We start from the raw sequence: 18,593 nt of genomic DNA on the forward strand, positions 1-18,593 counted from the left end.
TTTCAAATTTGAAATACCTTTTTTCTTGAATACAAAATTTAATTATGTCCATAAATATTGTTTGCGGTATTTTACTGTGTTATATTATATATTATTATATTCAGGACTAGATCTGTCGGTATTATCGGAAATAATGAAATTACGTCAAATGAAATTAATCTTTCATCGCCGCCAATATTTGTGTTTTTGATTTTGTCTTTGAATTCTTCTGAATATTTTATGTTATATTTGGAGTCTATTGTTATGTTTTTTAATATGCCAATTATGTATTTGCATAGTGCATAGGATGGTGATCCGATGGAGGAGCAGATTGGTCGTAGAGGGGTTCCTTCTTTATGAATTTTGGGTAGTCCATATATTCGTGGTGGTAATGTTGTGGTGGTTGTCAACTTATTTCTTTCGAAACTTGAGATGAGTTCCATTTTTAATAGTTTCTCCACTATTTCGTTATTTTTTGCTTATAGTCTAGAGGTGGGGTCTTTCCTTAATGTCCTGTATATGTTCATATCCTTTAATATGTCCTTAATTTAGTGGTTGTAATCATCTTTGTTCATAGCTACCGTCTTGGTACCTTTGTCTGAGGTCAATATTAAAATATCGTCATTTTCTTTAAGAAATCTTCTTGTTTGTCCCACTGTGTCTAGTATTGTGCGATCAAATGCACTTTCTTTGTTTGATGTTTTGTGGTCTTTGATAAGCAAAGAGAATTGGGTTCGCGCCCATTCTTATTTTATTTGTCAATAATAGTTTTCAGGATTTCCTCTCCGTCCGTAATGTATAAATTGTTTTCAAATTTGAAATACCTTTTTTCTTGAATACAAAATTTAATTATGTCCATAAATATTGTTTGCGGTATTTTACTGTGTTATATTATATATTATTATATTCAGGACTAGATCTGTCGGTATTATCGGAAATAATGAAATTACGTCAAATGAAATTAATCTTTCATCGCCGCCAATATTTGTGTTTTTGATTTTGTCTTTGAATTCTTCTGAATATTTTATGTTATATTTGGAGTCTATTGTTATGTTTTTTAATATGCCAATTATGTATTTGCATAGTGCATAGGATGGTGATCCGATGGAGGAGCAGATTGGTCGTAGAGGGGTTCCTTCTTTATGAATTTTGGGTAGTCCATATATTCGTGGTGGTAATGTTGTGGTGGTTGTCAACTTATTTCTTTCGACCCTTGAGATGAGTTCCATTTTTAATAGTTTCTCCACTATTTCGTTATTTTTTGCTTATAGTCTAGAGGTGGGGTCTTTCCTTAATGTCCTGTATATGTTCATATCCTTTAATATGTCCTTAATTTAGTGGTTGTAATCATCTTTGTTCATAGCTACCGTCTTGGTACCTTTGTCTGAGGTCAATATTAAAATATCGTCATTTTCTTTAAGAAATCTTCTTGTTTGTCCCACTGTGTCTAGTATTGTGCGATCAAATGCACTTTCTTTGTTTGATGTTTTGTGGTCTTTGATAAGCAAAGAGAATTGGGTTCGCGCCCATTCTTATTTTATTTGTCAATAATAGTTTTCAGGATTTCCTCTCCGTCCGTAATGTATTTTAAGAGGGGGAATTTCTCTATTTCTCTATTGGGAGAGCGAACTTTGGACCCTTCGCAAAAAGTGATTGTATTGCTGGCGGGAACATGGTGTCCGTTTTGTTTACAAACCAATTAGCTGTTTTTTTGTTTTCTGTTAGAAGTTTCCTTATTGTCTCATCTTGGTTGTTTTTGTTAGTTTTTTAGCAATGTTCTGCTCGCTCTCCATAACTGATGTGAAGTCGTTCGGGTCTAGTTGTTTTTGTAACATCGTTCTCTCATCCTCTCTTTTTTTGATTAGTCTTTTTTGTATATGATGTTTATATTTGATTAGCAAGCTTAATATTTTCATATGGTAGTAATGTGTGTGTTTGTCCAGTAATTTGTTTATGTCCAAATGTATGTCTTTATCGTCTGTAAATAACTTGTTGCTCCTAGTGCTGTCTTTTATGAATTTGCGTATTATTTTTGTCTTCCTACATTTTAAAAGAAATTTAATGTTTCTATTTAACTTAGTTAGTTTAGTTGACGTCAGTTAAAAATTGTTAACCGTTGGTCTTACTTTGTAGTAGTTACGTTTAATTTCTGCATATCCCATTTTGGAGTGTTATGCTATCGGAGTGTTATGGGAAAATTGATTAAAGTAACGTTTTATGTACTGAGATTCATAAATCGATGTGAAAAAGAAATCGTGTCAGGATTCGATCCTAATCCTGATTTATCAGTAGAAGAATTGAAACAAACAGAAATTAAAATTTTCAAGCTTCATCAGCTTAAAGAATATCCCGAAGAATTCGCAAAATTGAAAGGGAAAAAGGAGATAGACTCCAAGTGTAAATTAGCACCCTTACACCCATTTATGAATAGCAATGGAATTTTAATAGTCGTAGCCTGTCAAGAATCGACTCTCTTTGAACCCCTGAAGATGTACATTATCATACTCTTAAAATTGTTATGGAAATATCCAGTTGCCTACATTAGAGTATGGGCCGAGATCGAATCGATTATTTAGAAAAGCTAACTTTGAAAAAATAAATCAATGCCTCTTGGCTTCAGATTGATTGCTTAACTCGTCTGTTGACCTGTTTGTTCCCAGGCTTACACGCCGGCATTCCTACCTAAAAACATTAATAATCGGCCACTCAAGCTTCTTAGTTGCCAAGTCGGATTTTGTTCAGCATAATTCTGAATGTTATCAGATTTAAGAATTCATTTAAAGAAAATCATAAACAATTCTACTTCTTTGTTAACTCTAAACTAAAGTCCTCGTATTGTTGTTGGTTTTAGTGACCTTGTATATTTGTATACATAAATCGATGTGAAAAACTCGAGGTCATAGTTGGTTATTAATCTTTATAACAACCCCTATCCTCACTCTGCCGCACTCGGAATGTTTTTTTATGCCGATAATTAAAGAAAAAATAGTATTCGATAGCCTTGAGTTAATAAAACAAATATATTCAGTTGCTCCTCATCAAATTCTCAATTGCGTTCTAGAGAACTACGCAAAAGCTCTGTCAAAACCAATTTTATTTTGAACTGTTATATAATCATCATGATCTGGTGTTCCTGCTATCCATTTCCAAATTGTACCTAAGTCATTAATGCCTCTTTTTGATCTAGTGGGTATTATTTGAGAAATAAGTATTTTAATAATTTTTAAATCGTAGAGAATTTCCCATTATGAATTCTGAACGTTATGACTGTTTATAAATTCTGTTTCAAGAGTAATAATATCTTTATAAAAACATAAATTAGTTATATGTATGATTCATAAATGAGGACTTCTTTGGTATCCTTGTAAAGAAAGAAATCATGGTTTGTGTAGTCCATAATTTCGGATTTGGTTGTAGCTACCAGCAATAATAAGTACATTATTGAATTTATTATCTGGAATTTAAGATAAGTCAATTAGTTTAAAATTTAATATTAATTTTATGAATTGCACGGTTTTGTTATTAATAATAACTTTATTAGGATGATTTTCCTTAACTACCTGTTTAGAGTTAACAAAGAAGTAGAATTGTTTATGATTTTGTTTAAATGAATTCTTAAATCTGATAACATTCAGAATTATGCTGAACAAACTCCGACTTGGCAACTAAGAAGCTTGAGTGGCCGACAGATGACCCAGTCCTCTTATATTTTTTAAAACGCCTATTCTTAATGTTTTTAGGTAGGAATGCCGGCGTGTAAGCCTGGGAACAAACAGGTCAACAGACGAGTTAAGCAATCAATCTGAAGCCAAGAGGCATTGATTTATTTTTTCAAAGTTAGCTTTTCTAAATAATCGAATCGATCTCGGCCCATACTCTAATGTAGGCAACTGGATATTTCCATAACAATTTCAAGAGTATGATAATGTACATCTTCAGGGGTTCAAAGAGAGTCGATTCTTGACAGGCTACGACTCTTAAAATTCCATTGCTATTCATAAATGGGTGTAAGGGTGCTAATTTACACTTGGAGTCTATCTCCTTTATCCCTTTCAATTTTGCGATTTCTTCGGGATATTCTTTAAGCTGATGAAGCTTGAAAATTTTAGTTTCTGTTTGTTTCAATTCTTCTACTGATAAATCAGGATTAGGATCGAATCCTGACACGATTTCTTTTTCACATCAATTTATGAATCTCAGTACATAAACCGTTACTTTAATCAATTTTCCCATAACACTCCGATAGCATAACATTCCAAAATGGGATATGCAGAAATTAAACGTAACTACTACAAAGCAAGACCAACGGCTAACAATTTTTAACTGACGTCAACTAAACTAACTAAGTTAAATAGAAACATTAAATTTATTTTAAAATGTAGGAAGACAAAAATAATACGCAAATTCATAAAAGACAGCACTAGGAGCAACAATTTATTTAGAGACGATAAAGACATACATTTGGACATAAACAAATTACTGGACAAACACACACATTACTACCATATGAAAATATTAAGCTTGCTAATCAAATATAAACATCACATACAAAAAAGACTAATCAAAAAAAGAGAGGATGAGAGAACGATGTTACAAAAACAACTAGACCCGAACGACTTCACATCAGTTATGGAGAGCGAGCAGAACATTGCTAAAAAACTAACAAAAACAACCAAGATGAGACAAATAAGGAAACTAGAGAGACTGCAGATGGAACGGATAAAGTTCTAACAGAAAACAAAAAAAACAGCTGATTAGTTTGTAAACAAAACGGACACCAAGTTCCCGCCAGCAATACAATCACTTTTTGCGAAGTGTCCAAAGTTCGCTCTCCCAATAGAGAAATAGAGAAATTCCCCCTCTTAAAATACATTGCGGACGGAGAGGAAATCCTCAAAACTATTATTGACAAAGAGAAATAAGAATGGGCGCGAACCCAACTCTCTTTGCTAATCAAAGACCACAAAACATCAAACAAAGAAAGTGCATTTGATCGTACAATACTAGACACAGTGGGACAAGCAAGGAGATTTCTTAAAGAAAATGACGATATTTTAATATTGACCTCAGACAAAGGTAACAAGACGGTAGCTATGAACAAAGATGACTACAACCAAAAAATTAAGGACATATTAAAGGATATGAACATATACAGGACATTAAGGAAAGACCCCACCTCTAGACAACAAACAATAAATAACGAAATAGTGGAGAAACTATTACAAATGGAACTTATCTCAAGGGTCGAAAGAAATAAGTTGACAACCACCACAGCATTACCACCACGAATATATGGACTACCCAAAATTCATAAAGAAGAAACCCCTCTACGACCAATCTGCTCCTCCATCGGATCACCATCCTATGCACTATGCAAATATATAATTGACATATTAAAAAACATAACAATAAACTCCAAATATAACATAAAATATTCAGAAGAATTCAAAGACAAAATCAAAAACACAAATATTGGCGGCGATGAAAGATTAATTTCATTTGACGTAATTTCATTATTTCCGATAATACCGACAGATCTAGTCCTGAATATAATAATATATAATATAACACAGTAAAATACCGCAAACAATATTTATGGACATAATTAAATTTTGTATTCAAGAAAAAAGGTATTTCAAATTTGAAAACAATTTTTACACACAATTAAAAGTAATGCCTATGGGATCGCCAGCCTCGCCGGTCATTGCAGATATTGTAATGGAAACTCTCCTGGACAACACGTTAGATGTTTTTTAATATGCCAATTATGTATTTGCATAGTGCATAGGATGGTGATCCGATGGAGGAGCAGATTGGTCGTAGAGGGGTTCCTTCTTTATGAATTTTGGGTAGTCCATATATTCGTGGTGGTAATGTTGTGGTGGTTGTCAACTTATTTCTTTCGAAACTTGAGATGAGTTCCATTTTTAATAGTTTCTCCACTATTTCGTTATTTTTTGCTTATAGTCTAGAGGTGGGGTCTTTCCTTAATGTCCTGTATATGTTCATATCCTTTAATATGTCCTTAATTTAGTGGTTGTAATCATCTTTGTTCATAGATACCGTCTTGGTACCTTTGTCTGAGGTCAATATTAAAATATCGTCATTTTCTTTAAGAAATCTTCTTGTTTGTCCCACTGTGTCTAGTATTGTGCGATCAAATGCACTTTCTTTGTTTGATGTTTTGTGGTCTTTGATAAGCAAAGAGAATTGGGTTCGCGCCCATTCTTATTTTATTTGTCAATAATAGTTTTCAGGATTTCCTCTCCGTCCGTAATGTATAAATTGTTTTCAAATTTGAAATACCTTTTTCTTGAATACAAAATTTAATTATGTCCATAAATATTGTTTGCGGTATTTTACTGTGTTATATTATATATTATTATATTCAGGACTAGATCTGTCGGTATTATCGGAAATAATGAAATTACGTCAAATGAAATTAATCTTTCATCGCCGCCAATATTTGTGTTTTTGATTTTGTCTTTGAATTCTTCTGAATATTTTATGTTATATTTGGAGTCTATTGTTATGTTTTTTAATATGCCAATTATGTATTTGCATAGTGCATAGGATGGTGATCCGATGGAGGAGCAGATTGGTCGTAGAGGGGTTCCTTCTTTATGAATTTTGGGTAGTCCATATATTCGTGGTGGTAATGTTGTGGTGGTTGTCAACTTATTTCTTTCGACCCTTGAGATGAGTTCCATTTTTAATAGTTTCTCCACTATTTCGTTATTTTTTGCTTATAGTCTAGAGGTGGGGTCTTTCCTTAATGTCCTGTATATGTTCATATCCTTTAATATGTCCTTAATTTAGTGGTTGTAATCATCTTTGTTCATAGCTACCGTCTTGGTACCTTTGTCTGAGGTCAATATTAAAATATCGTCATTTTCTTTAAGAAATCTTCTTGTTTGTCCCACTGTGTCTAGTATTGTGCGATCAAATGCACTTTCTTTGTTTGATGTTTTGTGGTCTTTGATAAGCAAAGAGAATTGGGTTCGCGCCCATTCTTATTTTATTTGTCAATAATAGTTTTCAGGATTTCCTCTCCGTCCGTAATGTATTTTAAGAGGGGGAATTTCTCTATTTCTCTATTGGGAGAGCGAACTTTGGACCCTTCGCAAAAAGTGATTGTATTGCTGGCGGGAACATGGTGTCCGTTTTGTTTACAAACCAATTAGCTGTTTTTTTGTTTTCTGTTAGAAGTTTCCTTATTGTCTCATCTTGGTTGTTTTTGTTAGTTTTTTAGCAATGTTCTGCTCGCTCTCCATAACTGATGTGAAGTCGTTCGGGTCTAGTTGTTTTTGTAACATCGTTCTCTCATCCTCTCTTTTTTTGATTAGTCTTTTTTGTATATGATGTTTATATTTGATTAGCAAGCTTAATATTTTCATATGGTAGTAATGTGTGTGTTTGTCCAGTAATTTGTTTATGTCCAAATGTATGTCTTTATCGTCTGTAAATAACTTGTTGCTCCTAGTGCTGTCCTTTATGAATTTGCGTATTATTTTTGTCTTCCTACATTTTAAAAGAAATTTAATGTTTCTATTTAACTTAGTTAGTTTAGTTGACGTCAGTTAAAAATTGTTAACCGTTGGTCTTACTTTGTAGTAGTTACGTTTAATTTCTGCATATCCCATTTTGGAGTGTTATGCTATCGGAGTGTTATGGGAAAATTGATTAAAGTAACGTTTTATGTACTGAGATTCATAAATCGATGTGAAAAAGAAATCGTGTCAGGATTCGATCCTAATCCTGATTTATCAGTAGAAGAAACATCACATACAAAAAAGACTAATCAAAAAAAGAGAGGATGAGAGAACGATGTTACAAAAACAACTAGACCCGAACGACTTCACATCAGTTATGGAGAGCGAGCAGAACATTGCTAAAAAACTAACAAAAACAACCAAGATGAGACAAATAAGGAAACTAGAGAGACTGCAGATGGAACGGATAAAGTTCTAACAGAAAACAAAAAAAACAGCTGATTGGTTTGTAAACAAAACGGACACCAAGTTCCCGCCAGCAATACAATCACTTTTTGCGAAGTGTCCAAAGTTCGCTCTCCCAATAGAGAAATAGAGAAATTCCCCCTCTTAAAATACATTGCGGACGGAGAGGAAATCCTCAAAACTATTATTGACAAAGAGAAATAAGAATGGGCGCGAACCCAACTCTCTTTGCTAATCAAAGACCACAAAACATCAAACAAAGAAAGTGCATTTGATCGTACAATACTAGACACAGTGGGACAAACAAGGAGATTTCTTAAAGAAAATGACGATATTTTAATATTGACCTCAGACAAAGGTAACAAGACGGTAGCTATGAACAAAGATGACTACAACCAAAAAATTAAGGACATATTAAAGGATATGAACATATACAGGACATTAAGGAAAGACCCCACCTCTAGACAACAAACAATAAATAACGAAATAGTGGAGAAACTATTAAAAATGGAACTTATCTCAAGGGTCGAAAGAAATAAGTTGACAACCACCACAGCATTACCACCACGAATATATGGACTACCCAAAATTCATAAAGAAGAAACCCCTCTACGACCAATCTGCTCCTCCATCGGATCACCATCCTATGCACTATGCAAATATATAATTGACATATTAAAAAACATAACAATAAACTCCAAATATAACATAAAAAATTCAGAAGAATTCAAAGACAAAATCAAAAACACATATATTGGCGACGATGAAAGATTAAATTCATTTGACGTAATTTCATTATTTCCGATAATACCGACAGATCTAGTCCTGAATATAATAATATATAATATAACACAGTAAAATACCGCAAACAATATTTATGGACATAATTAAATTTTGTATTCAAGAAAAAAGGTATTTCAAATTTGAAAACAATTTTTACACACAATTAAAAGTAATGCCTATGGGATCGCCAGCCTCGCCGGTCATTGCAGATATTGTAATGGAAACTCTCCTGGACAACACGTTAGAAAAACTAATAAGACCTCCAAGATTACTGAAAAAATACGAAGATGATCTGTTCGCAATCATTCAAGAGGATGACATTAAAACTACACTGACCATGCTCAACTTTTTCGCCAATAATATAAAATTTACAATGGAACTAGAAGAAAACGATCAATTAGCTTATTTGGACTCAGTAATAATTAGACGTGGAAACCGATTAAAATTAAAATGGTACAAGAAACCAATTGCGTCCGGACGAATCATCAATTTAACTCCAAACATCCAAAAGAAATGATAATTAATACAGCTAGAAGCTGTATACAGAGAATGCTCAAAATTTCAGACACGGATTACCAAGAAGAGACGACTCAGGAGATAAAATCCAATGTTGACAGACAATGATTTCCCAAAAATAAAAACATTATTATCGGAACACAAAACAACAAAAAACAATAAAAAAAAAAAATATATGTCAATTATATACGTCCCGGCATTATCCGAACGTGTAGCGAAATCGGAATGCTACGACAAAGAAAACATAAGTATCGCACATAAACCGGACCACACATTAAAATCTATATACAACAGAACAAAATCAAAGATAAATGAAATTGACAAAAAAGACGTGATATATAAAACACCGTGCAACGGGAACAACAACGAAATATGCAACATGATATATATAGGAACAACAAAATCGAAACTAAAAACTAGACTAGCACAGCATAAATCGGACTTCAAAGCTAGACACCATTCGAACGCGCAAAAAAAGCACTCATGTCCCACTGTGCCAAAAATAATCACTCTCCGAACTTCGAAGAGGCGAGTATCTTATCACAGGAACAACACTATACCAAACGATTCACCATAGAAATGATACATATCATAAAAACACCTACAGACATACGGATGAACTACAAAACGGACACTGACAATTGCGCTCATTTATATAGACATTTATGAAAAGAAAAATTAGTTAACAATTCCACGTCACCGGACGCAGACGTGTAAATTAAATGTATGTCAAATGTAAATTGTTTTCTGTTTGTTCAGAATATTAAAATCGTTATTATTATTTTATAGTTGTCCTGAAGACGGTTGCCGAAATATATTGACAAATAACCATACTTAAAAATATTGTGTTATTTTTTCAACATCCTGACCTCGAGCCGGCTAACAATTAATATACTTTGGAAAGCTCGCCAAAACCAACTAGAAATAAAATATAGAAAACAAAGTTTCAGAGATTCTTCAACAATTCCCATTAGCCAAAGCCTTGATGATAGATAACGAACCAAGTTTTTCTTCATCCCAATTTAAATCTTTTGCACAAAGAAACGGGATATATTTATTCTATGCAGATCCTCGACATAGTACTTCCAACGGACAAATTGAAAGGGCACACTCTACTTTAACAGAAATTGCACGTTGCATTAAAGATGAACTTTACTTAGTTGATTATTCCGAAATAGTAATTAGAGCAGCACAAAAACACAAGTTATCAATTCACTCTTTTACCAATCAACGAACGTATGACATATTTTTTTATAAAATCAAACACGTTTTATCGTGTTCCCAATTGTTAAAGCAAGCACAGAATAAAATGGTACATTTTCATAATAAAGACAGAAAAGGAAAGGACTTTCACGTAGGAGAAGTAATTTACGACAAGAAACACGGGGAAAGAAATGAGCTTAATTCTAGATATAAACAAGAAAGGAAGCAAACTTCGGCAAGCCGAAGTTCATATACCCTTGCAGCTTTGCAAAAATTAAATATTTTTTAAAACATTAAAATTATGATTTACTTGCGTATATGTCTAAAAACATTGAAGCTATAATGATTTGCAGCTCAATTATTATAAAGTTATTTTATATAGTTTTATTATTTCTATGAGAGCTATATGATATAGTCGTCCGATTTTGATGAAATTTAAACCGTATTTCTGAAATATTTAACCAGTACTATATGTCGAAGAACTAATAGAAAAATTTAAAAACAGCAAAGTTATCCTTTTTTTGTATATTTTTTCCGATTGTTCCTATGGGAGCTATATGATATAGTCGTCCGATTTTGATGAAATTTAAACCTTATTTCTGAAATATTTAACCATTACTATATGTCGAAGAACTAAAAAAAAAATTTAAAAACAGCAAAGTTATAATTTTTTTTGTATTTGTTTTGCGATTGTTCCTATGGGAGCTATATGATATAGTCGTCCGCTTTTAACGAAATTTAAACCGTAATTCGGAAATATTTAACCATTGCTATATGTCGAAGAACTAAAAAAAAATTAAAAAACAGCAAAGTTATAATTTTTTTGTATATTTTTTTTCGATTGTTCCTATGGGAGCTATATGCTATAGTCGTCCGATCCGGCTCGTTCCGACTTATATACTACCTGCAATAGAAAGACAACTTTTGGGAAAGTTTTATGCAGATAGCTTTAAAACTGAGAGACTAGTTTGTGTAGAAACGGACGGACAGACGGAATGACGGACATGGCTAGATCGACTCGCCTAGTGATGATGATCAAGAATATATATACTTTATAGGGTCGGAGATGTCTCTTTCACTGCGTTGCAAACTTCTGACTGAAATTATAATACCCTCTGCAAGGGTATAAAAACAGGTAGTTAAGGAAAATCATCCTAATAAAGTTATTATTAATAACAAAACCGTGCAATTCATAAAATTAATATTAAATTTTAAACTAATTGACTTATCTTAAATTCCAGATAATAAATTCAATAATGTACTTATTATTGCTGGTAGCTACAACCAAATCCGAAATTATGGACTACACAAACCATGATTTCTTTCTTTACAAGGATACCAAAGAAGTCCTCATTTATGAATCAAACGCGGATTTATTTCATATAACTAATTTATGTTTTTATAAAGATATTATTACTCTTGAAACAGAATTTATAAACAGTCATAACGTTCAGAATTCATAATGGGAAATTCTCCACGATTTAAAAATTATTAAAATACTTATTTCTCAAATAATACCCACTAGATCAAAAAGAGGCATTAATGACTTAGGTACAATTTGGAAATGGATAGCAGGAACACCAGATCATGATGATTTCATAACAGTTCAAAATAAAATTGGTTTTGACAGAGCTTTTGCGTAGTTCTCTAGAACGCAATTGAGAATTTGATGAGGAGCAACTAAATATAAATGTTTTATTAACTTAAGTTAACTTAGAGTTAACAAATAAGTAGAATTGTTTATGATTTTCTTTAAATTAATTCTTAAATCTGATAACATTCAGAATTATGCTGAACAAAATCCGACTTGGCAACTAAGAAGCTTGAGTGGCCGACAGATGACCCAGTCCTCTTATATTTTTTAAAACGCCTATTCTTAATGTTTTTAGGTAGGAATGCCGGCGTGTAAGCCTGGGAACAAACAGGTCAACAGACGAGTTAAGCAAGCTATAAAAGTTATATTTTAAGAGAAAAGGTTCGTTACCCAGATTAAAAAACGATCAATCTGAAGCCAAGAGGCATTGATTTATTTTTTCAAAGTTAGCTTTTCTAAATAATTGATTCGATCTCCATAACAATTTCAAGGGTATGATAATGTACATCTTCAGGGGTACAAAGAGAATCGATTCTTGACAGGCTACGACTCTTAAAATTCCATTGCTATTCATAAATGGGTGTAAGGGTGCTAATTTACCCTTGGAGTCTATCTCCTTTTTCCCTTTCAATTTTGCGACTTCTTCGGGATATTCTTTAAGCTGATGAAGCTTGAAAATTTTATTTTTTTGTTTGTTTCAATTCTTCTACTGATAAATCAGGATTAGGATCGAATCCTGACACGATTTCTTTTTCACATAGATTTATGAATCTCAGTACATAAACCGTTACTTTAATCAATTTTCCCATAACACTCCGATAGCATAACACTCCAAAATGGGATATGCAGAAATTAAACGTAACTACTACAAAGCAAGACCAACGGTTAACAATTTTTAACTGACGTCAACTAAATTAACTATGTAAGTTAAATAGAAACATTAAATTTCTTTTAAAATGTAGGAAGACAAAAATAATACGCAAATTCATAAAAGACAGCACTAGGAGCAACAATTTATTTACAGATGATAAAGACATACATTTGGACATAAACAAATTACTGGACAAACACACACATTACTACCATATGAAAATATTCAGCTTGCTAATCAAATATAAACATCATATACAAAAAAGACTAATCAAAAAAAGAGAGGATGAGAGAACGATGTTACAAAAACAACTAGACCCGTACGACTTCACATCAGTTATGGAGAGCGAGCTGAACATTGCTAAAAAAACTAACAAAAACAACCAAGATGAGACAAATAAGGAAACTAGAGAGACTGCAGGTGGAACGGATAAAGTTCTAACAGAAAACAAAAAAAACAGCTGATTGGTTTGTAAACAAAACGGACACCAAGTTCCCGCCAGCAATACAATCACTTTTTGCGAAGGGTCCAAAGTTCGCTCTCCCAATAGAGAAATAGAGAAATTCCCCCTCTTAAAATACATTGCGGACGGAGAGGAAATCCTCAAAACTATTATTGACAAAGAGAAATAAGAATGGGCGCGAACCCAACTCTCTTTGCTAATCAAAGACCACAAAACATCAAACAAAGAAAGTGCATTTGATCGCACAATACTAGACACAGTGGGACAAACAAGAAGATTTCTTAAAGAAAATGACGATATTTTAATATTGACCTCAGACAAAGGTACCAAGACGGTAGCTATGAACAAAGATGATTACAACCACTAAATTAAGGACATATTAAAGGATATGAACATATACAGGACATTAAGGAAAGACCCCACCTTTAGACTATAAGCAAAAAATAACGAAATAGTGGAGAAACTATTAAAAATGGAACTCATCTCAAGGGTCGAAAGAAATAAGTTGACAACCACCACAACATTACCACCACGAATATATGGACTACCCAAAATTCATAAAGAAGGAACCCCTCTACGACCAATCTGCTCCTCCATCGGATCACCATCCTATGCACTATGCAAATACATAATTGGCATATTAAAAAACATAACAATAGACTCCAAATATAACATAAAATATTCAGAAGAATTCAAAGACAAAATCAAAAACACAAATATTGGCGACGATGAAAGATTAATTTCATTTGACGTAATTTCATTATTTCCGATAATACCGACAGATCTAGTCCTGAATATAATAATATATAACATAACACAGTAAAATACCGCAAACAATATTTATGGACATAATAAAATTTTGTATTCAAGAAAAAAGGTATTTCAAATTTGAAAACAATTTTTACACATAATTAAAAGTAATTCCTATGGGATCGCCAGCCTCGCCGGTCATTGCAGATATTCTAATCGAAACTCTCCTGGACAATACGTAAGAAAAACTAATAAGACCTCCAAGATTACTGACACCCAAAAGAAATGATAATTAATACAGCAGAAGCTGTATACAGAGAATGCTCAAAATTTCAGACACGGATTACCACGAAGAGACGACTCAGGAGATAAAATCCAATGTTGACAGACAATGATTTCCCAAAAATAAAAACATTATTATCGGAACACAAAACAACAAAAAACAATAAAAACAAAAAATATATGTCAATTACATACGAAATCGGAATGCTACGACAAAGAAAACATAAGTATCGCACATAAACCGGACCACACATTAAAATCTATATACAACAGAACAAAATCAAAGATAAATGAAATTGACTTTTTTGACGTGATATATAAAACACCGTGCAACGGGAACAACAACGAAATATGCAACATGATATATATAGGAACAACAAAATCGAAACTAAAAACTAGACTAGCACAGCATAAATCGGACTTCAAAGCTAGACACCATACGAACGCGCAAAAAAAGCACTCATGTCCCACTGTGCCAAAAATAATCACTCTCCGAACTTCGAAGAGGCGAGTATCTTATCACAGGAACAACACTATACCAAACGATTCACCATAGAAATGATACATATCATAAAAACACCTACAGACATACGGATGAACTACAAAACGGACACTGACAATTGCGCTCATTTATATAGACATTTACTTGGGAAAGAAAAATTAGTTAACAACTCCACGTCACCGGACGCAGACGTGTAGAACATTAAAATCTATGTTATTATTTTATAGTTTTTACGGGATCGGCTTTGATCACATTGTGAGAAACAACGTAACCGAGAAAGTTTGTTTCAAATTTGAAGAATTTGGATTTTTCAATCGAAATTTTCATATTTGCGTTCAGCAAATTTTTAATTATAACAATTAAATCTTTATAATGCTGTTCATTTGTTTTTGAAAAAATAATGATGACATCCATATAGACATGACACGTTTTTCCAACTTGTTCTCTCAAAATATCATCCATCGCTATTTGGAATATTCTAGGGGCGTTTGTTAACCGAAATTGCATTCTCAGGAATTCGTATTTTCCATTATTTATTGAGGATTAAGTTTTTTGAATGTCTGTTTCATTCATGAGCATTTGGTGGAATCCTAATTCCAAATCAATTGTGGAAAAGTATTTAGCCCTTCCGAGGTTTGACAAAATTACGGAAGGATCCTGCATTGGATATCTATCCGGCATGGTGTTTTCGTTAAGTTTCTTATAATCTATTACTAGTTTAAGTTTTGGAGTTCCATCTTCGTTAAAACCCTTTTTTGGTACGACTAATACCGGAGAATTATAAGGGCTTCTGCTTGGCCTTATAATTTCTTCTTTAAGCATGCTGGCGATTTCAGAATTTACAAAATCTGAAACTGATAGAGCATAAGGGTATTGCTTACTATAAATAGCCCTATCACTTTCGGTATTTATTTCACCGCGTATAAGGAAAAATCACCGCGCGTTCAGGATTTTTGTATCCCAAACTTTTATTTTTGTCGGATATTTCGACGACGGCGCGTTCAGGATTTTTATATCCCAAACTTTTATTTTTGGTTGTCGGATACTTCTACGACGGCGCGTTCAGGATTTTTGTATCCCAAACTTTTATTTTTGTCGGATAATTCAATGACAGCGTGATCAGGATTTATGTTTCCCAAACTAAATTCACTTTGAATTCCCTCTTCAGATTCGGATTTGATTTGACGCTTTTGATCAAAGTATTTTTTTATTATTATGAGCGGAAGAATGGTGTATCGTTAATTTAATTTTTCGTAAATTAATGATAATTTAATTTTTCCTCTTTTCCATTATACTTTATTAACCCTTTTGCTGTATCAATTACAGCTCCGATTTTTTTCAATAGGTTGTAGCCAACAAGTAAATCTGAGTCTAGCCCATCTATTTCGTAAAAAGTATACCGCTTATCGAAAATAGTTATAATATAATAAAACTAATTATTAAATATCCATTTACTGTAGATACTCTTTTATATTTTGGTAGTTCATTTTTGTTTTTATAAATTCCTGTTTTAATATAACAAGAAGTTGCCCCTGTATCAATCAATAATTTTAATTTTTTTATTTATTTTATTATTATGTCTTGTTATGTAAGGTAGGGGTACTTCTGAGTCTTCCCTAAAAAATGGTCCTCTTCAATGTTGTTCAACCTCATAGTCTTGTTAACCGGTTGGTTAACTGTTCCTGTTTGTACTCTTTTATTTTGAGGTTGTTCCTGTTGTGTGTTTCAACTCTTTTAGTTTGGTTCCATTTATTTTGATTGTAGTCGTTATTTTGATAATTATTATATCTTTGATTATTACTGTTCTGGGGTCTATTTGATTCATCAACATCCATTGGCTCTGGCATACTTTCTTGTGATCTAAAAGAGTTCCACTGATTTTGTTGGTTATTATTAAATCTTCCCTGATTCCAGGTATTGTTTCTATTTTGATTAAAATTGTTATAATTATTTTTGTTATTAGAATTTATTTGATTATTGTTATTGTTATATTGTCTTGGTTTATTATTTGAGTTTTGTTGCCCATGTAAGTTTGATTCATTAGTCTTGCCCTCAAATTGTTGCTATCAAGTTCTTGTACTATTACCATTGCGTTCGGTAAATCGTGTGGATTCATTGAAAATATTACATCTGAGATATGGCCGTTAAGGCCAGTTATGAACACAAGTAGTGCTGTCTTTCTTTGTTTTTCATTAAGTTCAGATGTAATTGGCTTATTCCTCCCATGTGTCATAATGGTTGTGTTAATCAAGAGAGTTAATTTTTTATTAACCAAATTATAAAATTCCATAGTCGATAATTTCGCTTGTCACTAAAAACAAAATCTAGTCTTGCCATTATGCCGTCAAAATTCAATACAGTTCCATTATAAGTTAAAGCATCAGTGGCAATGCCTGTAATTTTATTTCGAAGGATAGATAGTGCCGAAAAGTATTATATTTTTCACTTCCCCTTTGTATTGTCCCATTGCTATTTCCGCCGATTCTCTCCAGCTAACATAATTATCTTCTTCTCCTTCAAATTCTCGAACCGACTTAATGATTTTATAAGAAGCATCGCACCTAACGGTTGAATCAATATCGTCCACCTTGAATTCCTCAACATTCTTTATGTTGTGATTTAATTGTGTCTTTTAACTTGCGATTTCATTCCTCAAAGGACTCAATTCATTATTAACTATTTGTGCTATTAAATCGCTTACATTAACCGTCTGGCTGCTAGAAGCTTATGCAGGTAAGGGTCAGAATTTTAAAAGGCGTTGATTAACTCTTCCACCTTGTTTTTTTTTATTTACATTTTTTGAAGTAACTTCTTATATATATAAAACTATTATTAAACAGCTCACTAATTGTTCTTCTTAGTTTCCTTGGATATAGGATGTCTTCTTTTTGCCTGATGATCCTGTTTGGGGTCTTCGTATAGCGAGGGATGGCCCTCAGCTCTTCCTTCAATTTATTTCTCGGCTCTTCCTTTTATTTGTTGAATTTGTATTTGATTTTTAATTAATTTTATATTTATCCTTTTGATTTTTTTTTTTAATTTTTTTTTTTAATTTTATTTTTAATTTCTTATTCACTAGTTTACAGAATTGTCATTAATACCGAACTTAATTTGCACTGCTCACGATATTCTGCTTGACGACCGGTCAATTCGGATTCAAAAACGGACTGACTGACTTTTGGTTCAATAATTAATAATCAAACCTCGCCTTAAAAGATTTATCTAAAAATCTGATTAAGGGAGCCATCCAAGAGAGTCGGAAAATAGGATGATGAAATTTGTCAATTAAATTTTTTTTTTTTTTTAATTAATTTATTTTTTATTTACAATCTGTCTAATGACAATAAGTAAATTGTATCACTAATATTTACATAATAGGAATAGCAGATTTCCAATGAAACCTGCTATTAATTTAATTTCTCGTTTACTTAAATTTACCTATCAGGGAGATCAAGAATGTGGAATCTTTTGAGTCTTCTGAATGTTAAGCTATTGTCTACTAGACCTAGGGCTAAATTATTTACATGATTGTGAAGTCTGTCTGTATATTTCTTACTATATTTTTTTATCTCCTCTTTTACAGTTAGAATATTTAGATCTTTATGAATATTTGCATTGGTTACATAATATGGAGCGTTAACAATTTGTCGCAAGATTTTTGATTGGTTCAATATTTGAATTGCTAGCTGTTC

The sequence above is a fragment of the Drosophila elegans genome, unplaced genomic scaffold (genome assembly GCF_018152505.1).
Source record: "Drosophila elegans isolate 14027-0461.03 unplaced genomic scaffold, ASM1815250v1 contig_1, whole genome shotgun sequence".
Taxonomy (NCBI): domain Eukaryota; kingdom Metazoa; phylum Arthropoda; class Insecta; order Diptera; family Drosophilidae; genus Drosophila; species Drosophila elegans.